We start from the raw sequence: 7,874 nt of genomic DNA, 5'->3' as shown, positions 1-7,874 counted from the left end.
TGTATTTCAATATTTAGCATCCAATGTACAGAACACTGTCCCAAGCTCTTTGGGGAAGAAACAAAAAGGCAGATTTTTTTTGTAGAGTATTAAGATTGAGGGGTCTCTAGCATAACGATGGTGGTCAAAGCCATTGGGGTGGGTGGGAGCCCTCAGAAGCATGTAGTATGAAGAGAGCGTCCCAGCAAGAGGCAAACCAAGAGTTGATTTCTATATTACACAAGGAGTTCCTGGGAATTCTAAGAGGGTAGTAATTTTAAGATTCAAATGAATTAATTGACCCCCCCCCCAAAAAAATTTTTAAATACACCTCTCTGAGTAAATTAACAAACCATGTAGAAATATTTCTCTTCACTTAAAAGTACAGATGAAGGGGTGCCTGGGTGGCTTAGTTAAGCGTCTGACTCTTGATTTCAGCTCAGGCCATCATCCCAGGGTTGTGGGATCGAGCCCCATGTCGGGCTCTGTTGAGCATGGAATTTGCTTGGGATTCTCTCCCTCTCTGTCCTTCCCCCTGCTCGTGCCCTCTCAAACAAAGTATAAATGAAGTCTATACTCTCACTATTCAGAGGCAGGGTGAGATTATTCCAGAAAGCTGTAGGGGAAGATCCTTCTTTGCCTCTTCCTAGCCTCAGCTTGCCTTAAACCTTAGCTGTATCATACCAGCCTCTGCCTCTTGTCACATGACGTTTGGAGCCGAGGAGCAAACAACAACTGACATTTACTGAGTCCTTACTGCGTGCCAGGCACGATGCTGAGTGTTTCACATGTGCTATCTCATTACTAAGATCCCATATTACCCATGTTTCATGAGTGAAGAAACAGGCTCAGAGAGGAAGAAGAACCTGTATCTTGTCACGTAGCTACCCCATGCAAAGCCATCTTTTCAAAGTAAGGGGAATGAGAACGGGATTACCAGACCAGCAGCTCCAGGAAGGAGAGGGAACCCTAGCTGCTGGCGAGAGGCCAAGAACGGCATGTTACACACAATGGGCAGGGGTGAAGTGTGGGACCTGAGCAACAGGAGGCCCTGATGCCCACCCTGAGTTAGAAACGATGGCTGGAGAAGGGCGCTCTAAATTCAAATCTCGGCGAAGGGTCGATTTCAAATGAGGATGTGGTCTAAGAAATGTCTTCTTTCGGTCGATGTGTTTTCACCCACCGAGAGCCAAGCACGCACCGGTAGCCCCCAGGCTCAAATACGTGTTGGGGGAGTGGTTAATGAAGAGCAAAGGCTCCCAAGTCAGACCCTTGAGTTAGAACCCCGACTTTGCCACTCACCAAGTGATTTAGAGCAAGTCCCTTGGCTTCTCTTTGCCCTGCTTGACTAGGTGCAGGTGCACAACATAGTCACGAAATCAGCTCAGAGAGCCGTTCGCGCGGTACTCGCAAGGGCTGTACGCAAGCACCCAATAAAGATCAGATGCCAAAGTGTGGGAAGGAAACCATAATTAAATCTTCAAATTCTTCCTCGCAAACAAACGGACGAATAAAATGAAGGAAAAGCACACGGTGCAACCACAGCATGACAAGGGCACCTAGCTGAGATCCAGCCTCTTGAAACGATATTTAAGCGTAATGATTCTGCCTGTGTTATGCCACCTATAGAGCTGTTTGTTCCCGTCAACTCCACTGTTCTCGGTAGGGCTCACATGCAGCCAGTCTGACTCCCTCTCCCTGCTCTCCACAGCAGGATTCCTGCTTGACTCCTGCTTGAATGTTCAGGGAACACTGTGGCAGCCGTCCCCCACTCACCAAGCCTGCAGGGAGGACTAATGTTTACCCTGCCTCTGCTACAGGCAGCTGTTTGGCCAATTTCTCTTATCAGCCCTCCCCACTAGCTGGTGGGGCAGGTATTACACAATTTTTTCCAAGTGAGGAAACCGGGGCACAGCAAAGTTGGTTTTTGATGAACTAGAAACCAAAGAGGTATATCTTGGGAATACAATATAGTAGGAAATCAGAATGCACCTAAAACATGGGGGGATGGCAGGACTGGGACCCTTTGGAGCTAGGGCAGTGGGGTGCAGGGGTGCCACAGAGCCTGGGCAAAGTTCCCCTCTGGGGCTGGGGCCCGGGAGCCTGGACCCTGCAGCCTTTCCCGGGAACCTCTGCTGGAGTCGTGTGTGGCTGAGGGAAGGAAACGAGGTGGGGAGAAGCTAGGGCACCCTCCGCAATATTAAGGTGGAGCCCTCCTTTGGGGAATACGGGTTTTTTAAAAACTGAAATGCAATTGACCTATCAGTTTCAGGTATACAACAGAATGATTTGCTGTTCGTACATATTGTGTAATAATCACCACAGTAAGTCTAGGGAACATCCATCACCACACATAGTTACAAATTTTTTCTTGTGAAAACTTTTAAGATCTACTCTCTTAGCAACTTTCACATATACAATACAGCATCATTAACTCTGGTCACTATGCTGTCCATTAAGTCCCCAGGACTTATTTACCTTAAAACTCAAGGTTTGTACCTTTTGAATGTAGGATGTTTAATTGGGTTCAGGAAAAGAATTCAGAGACCCCAGAAATTAAGTGAATTGAGTCTGTGCTCAGGATTTGTCTGGGCATTTGGGGAGGGATAAGAAATGACATCCTCCGGGCCTTTGCGTACCAGGATGGGAAACTCATCACAAGTGGATGAAGCTGAGATAGATCTATTTGGAGGGATTCGAACTCAAGCTTTACTCAACTTCAAAGTGCAGCTTTTCCCACTGTGGTCTGATGTCTCTAGCTTCTGGTAAAAAAAAAAAAAAAAAAAAAAAAAAAAAAAAAAAAAGACACATTACACCTTCCAGCTGTCTTGAATATAAGTCATGCTTTAACTTTGATAACCCAGAGGCCATCTCCAGAAATAGCCTTAGGTGAAGCTGGAAATACACTCTAATAAGTTGCTTATGGTGGTTCCTCACAACACTACAGTAAAATAAGACAAAGTCATTACTTTGACATTCAAAAGGTATTTTAGTTAGTCTGAGGTTCATTAGGGTTTTTAAATTTTGTTTAGATGCTCAGTGTACATCTTGTTTTTTTTTTTTTATTTTATTTTTTTTTTCAACATTTATTTATTTTTTTGGGACAGAGAGAGACAGAGCATGAACGGGGGAGGGGCAGAGAGAGAGGGAGACACAGAATCGGAAGCAGGCTCCAGGCTCTGAGCCATCAGCCCAGAGCCCGACGCGGGGCTCGAACTCCCGGACCGCGAGATCGTGACCTGGCTGAAGTCGGAGGCTTAACCGACTGCGCCACCCAGGCGCCTCAGTGTACATCTTGTTGAATGGATATTACACCTAAGCAGTTGTGTGGCCATATTTTATCTTTGTTCATGAATAATAATGAATACTAATCCAGCTTTCTGCCGTTCAACTTCCAGAAAGCAAAGCAATAAGAGGGGATTTCTGGGGGTCCCTGGGTGGCTCAGTCGGTTAAGCATCCAACCTCAGTTCAGGTCATGATCTCATGGTCCATGAGTTCGAGCACTGCATCAGGCTGTCTGCTGTCAGCACAGAGCCTGCTTTGGATCTCTGTCCTGCTCTGTTTCTGCCCCTCCCCCAGCTTGGGTGCGCTCTCTCTCTCTCTCTCACCCTCCCTCAAAATAAATAAATAAACTTTTTAAAAAAGGGGGGATTTCCAAATTGCACGTGATTGCATAAGTCGGCATCTTCTTTTTCTCTGGAAATCATTAAAATTAAAACAATCTATATTGCAGAATTGTTAAGAAAAAGAACACAAAGAATATATCCCACTTCAGAGCAAAAGAGGGAGCCTGCGGCATACATTTCAGAGTAAATTCCTAGTGTGAATACTTGTATTGATATAAAAACAAAGGTCAGCAAAAAAGGTCACAGGGCTGGAGCACTGTGGGTTAGGAGGTGAGATAAAGGAGATGTATTTAGAGATAACAGGGCCAGATTACCTAGAGTCTGGTAGGTGACTATAAGATTTTTGACTTGTATTCTGACAGAGATGAGAAGACATTAGAAGGTTTTGAACAAAGTCTCGTGTTTTAGAGAAACACTCCTGTTGCAGAGGACAGGGGCAGAGATGGGGAGAATGGACAGGAGGCTGTGACCACAACCCAGGCAAGAGACGGTGGTGGCAGGGACCCAAGTGGCTGCAGCAGAGGGGTTCCAACTGGCTGGAATCTGGTTCCACCATGAAAATCTTTCCAGAGTTGAAACAAAGTCCAAGCACATGCTAGTGTATGCGTATAATGGCACGTTATATCCAGTAGGATTTTCAGGGTCAGTAAAAGACCTTGGTCAAGAACAAAGTAAAATCAATAGCATCTTTTATTCAGAGCAACAGGAGTGAAGAGTAGGAAAAGTTACGATAAGGAAGCCCTAAGTCTTATGAATGGAAATTTTAAATAATGTATTAGTGTTCATGGTCCAAAAAATTAATCAAAGTTGAACTTGATCAGATTGGTCATTGTGTTTATTGCATGTATTTCAACAATAGAGTTCCTTTTTTTTCCCCTGAATTTAAGTCCATAAGCTATTTTGAAATTCATGCCAATTATTTCCAGAATTCAGAACTGCTTAAAGGTCATGGGCATTATTCAGCAGAGTTATTGAGGGCCCAGCATGAGAAAGAACAAATAGCTCCCAGTTATTGGTACTACAAATATATGGTTCTCTGTGGGTCTGAGGAGAAGAGTGGATTTCAAGTTACTATTCTTTATTAACTTTAAAAAGAGGCGTTTCTGCTTACCAAATCATAGAAAGAGGGAAAGAACCTGGGGCAGAAACCCAGTCCATCTGACCCCTTGGATATACCCCACTGAGGCAGTCCAGGACACCAGTTTTTAAACACTTTTCTTTTTTTTTTTTTTCTTTTTTTTTCTTTTAATTTTTTAAAGTTTATTTCTGAGTGAGAGAGAGACAGAGCACAAGTGGGGGAGGGGCAGAGAGAGAGGGAGACACAGACTACAAAGCAGGCTCCAGGCTCTGAGCCATCAGCACAGAGCCTGACGCAGGGCTCGAACTCACAGGGCTCACACTCACGAACTGCAAGATCATGACCTGAGCCAAAGTCAGATGCTTAAACAACTGACCCACCCAGGGGCCCCTAAACACTTTTCTGAAGGAGAATAAGGAACATGTGGCCCTTCACTACCAAGACCTGGATGAAGCAAATGATGCTGGCCCATCAGCACTGGCTCAGCCCATTTGTCATTACTGCATACCTCACACGGTGCCTGGGATACAGCATAGGCTCAGTAAACATTCATTTGAGTGAATAAACAAAGGGCTGCATGTCCAGATTTTCACTGACAGCATTCTATCCCTTTATGGAATAAATATTATAAGTGAAGAACAACACATAGTGATTTTATAATAGGTCCCTTAGGTCAGCCAGACCTGATTTCACCCCTTGCTCTGTCACTATATGCTATAGAGCTAGTCAGGTTCTTTGCACTTATGTCTCATTTTCTTCATCTGTAATATCAGGATAACAATACTGACCTTCTGGGCTTGTCATAAGGATTAACTAGAATAACGCATGGAAAGAATGTAACACAGTGCCCGTAGTTATTCATTCTTGTTGTCAACACTAAAATGGCATTCAGATTATCAAACGAAGTTTTATAAAGATGGCCTCTTATAGATTAACTTTTAAAATCTTTTTCCTTTTGCTATGAAAAACTTCAAATATATATAAAAGTAGAAAGTATAATGAATCTCCGTGTACCCCATATCTAGTGTCAATAATTTCCAGCTGGGGGTTGATTGGTGACCCTCTTCCTGACCCCTTGATTATTTTGAAGTGAATTCCAGGCATTGTATCGTGTTATTTGTAATACTTCAATATGTATTTCTAATAACCAAAATCCCATATCACATTAAAAATAATTAATAATGATTTCCCAGTTAGGTGAATTGTTGGTCTGCTGAAAGCCACAAGAAGAAAAGAAAAGAATCAGGTTTGTCCAAGGCAGGGGCTTAGGCAAATTCTCTCCAGACCCAGCATGATGGAGGCACCCACTGTTACTGTCAAGGTAGATTCTTCCGATAGGCTGGAGGGGGGAAGGTGGGGGATGCATTGGAAGTCAGTATTTCATGCTTGAAGCAAAGTAGAGCAGAGATCTCCTATTATCTGTAATTTTCTTACTTCCCAAAGCAAATGTCATTTCGTTTGAAATAATTCTGTACTGGGGCGCCTGGGTGGTTCACTCGGTAAAGCATCTGACTTTGCCTCAGGTCATGATCTCATGGTTCAAAAGTTAAAGCCCCACATCGGGCTCTTGTGCTGACAGCTCAGAGACCTGGAGACTGCTTCGGATTCTGTGTCTCCCTCTCTCTTTCCCCCTTCCCGGCTTGCACTCTGTCCCTCTCTGTCTCTCAAAAATAAATAAATGTTAAAAAAATTTTTTTTAAAAAGAAAGAATTCTGTATAAATTCTTCTGCTTCCAAATAGGTGGGATTTACAATTTAATTTTATCTTCTCATCTATGCAGATTATGATATCACACAACTAGGGAGCTCATTGAATGGTGACAGGACTGGTTTAGTTTCTGTAATTTAACATAGCACAAATGTTCACACATCTTTGAGAGAATTCTGTTCTTAGTATATTCTGTGCTTCCCCCCCTTCCCCTCTAATTGCCCCTTATTTGTTCTACAAAGTCAGTAAACCAGTACAAACCCCAATTTTATTCTCTGCTGCACTCATTAAACCTTGAATTAAAATAGTTTCTTGTTTTCTTAGCTAGAATTTGGAACGATTGGGTTGTTTCCAAACAAGAGCTAATTGGTGTTGAAGGTATTGAACATCAGGAGTGCAAACACAGGTTTTCACCCCGCCCCCCTACTTAAAAACCAAGGTTAATGCGAAGTCTAGAGCTTGCTGGGTAACGTGGGTGAATAAGTAGGTACTGCTGAGAGCCCTGGAGTTGTGACAAGGAGCAGCAAGACGGTGCAAAGGGGGCCTGAGGTTGGTTGCATGTTTCTTCTTTGAAAGCCTCGGTTTGCTTACGAGGAATGGAAATTTCACATGGAGGAGATAAGGGGTCTGCTTCAGAAGTGGGACACAGCACGGAGGTGCTGGGAAATCCGGCATATCTTCACAAACCCCTCCACACTGCTGGCAGCTACGTCTACTCCCCTTTGAGTAGGATTTGGAAGGCAGGGGTAATGTCTATCTGAATTGCTGCTACACCCTTGCTGCTGAGAATAATTCCTGGCACGTGATAAGGCAGCAAATCTTTGTTCAATTTATTGAATGAATGAGAACTGCTTAGCAACCCTCCCTAGTAGTCACTCAAGAGGCTGTTCTTCCAAGAACTTAAAAGAGACTAAGAAGATATTTCCTCTTTTGACCTAAAAATCCTAATTTAAAAAAAAAAAAGATGATTTTCTTCATGTGCTTTCAGTATAATTCCGGTGCCTCTAAAAACATGCGGTTAAAAAGATAGGTGAGAAAAATGAGTGTAATGAATCATAGGCAAAGAACAGATGACCTAGTTCGATCAGATTTCAAAGAAGATATGGAAAAAGACAGAATGCAGCTCAGAACGATTGTTCTCCACACTCAACCTTTTAAGGGTACATTTAGTCTGACAGCTCGAAATCTTTATCAGCTTGCTGGAATTGGAGGGTGGGCATGGAAAAGAGCGAGCATGAGTTGAGTGGGTCCCAAGGCCATCATGGACTGGGAAGACTGACCAGTAGGGCAGGGAGCCCTGTGGAGAGCCAGAGGGTATGGAGGGTATGGGGTACCAGGGAGGCTAGTCAGAGAGCTTCCAAGAAGGGAGGAAAAGGAAGAATCTCCCAGAGACCCTACCAGCTCGAACCACTGCCAGGAGCCCAGATAGCTACACCTGCCACGTTCAATTCTCGGGAATCACTCTGCCAGCCAAGTCCTGGTG

This window comes from Felis catus, chromosome B2 (genome assembly GCF_018350175.1).
Source record: "Felis catus isolate Fca126 chromosome B2, F.catus_Fca126_mat1.0, whole genome shotgun sequence".
Lineage (NCBI taxonomy): Eukaryota > Metazoa > Chordata > Mammalia > Carnivora > Felidae > Felis > Felis catus.
The sequence above is the reverse complement of the archived record's forward strand: the minus strand, read 5'-3'. Positions refer to the sequence as shown.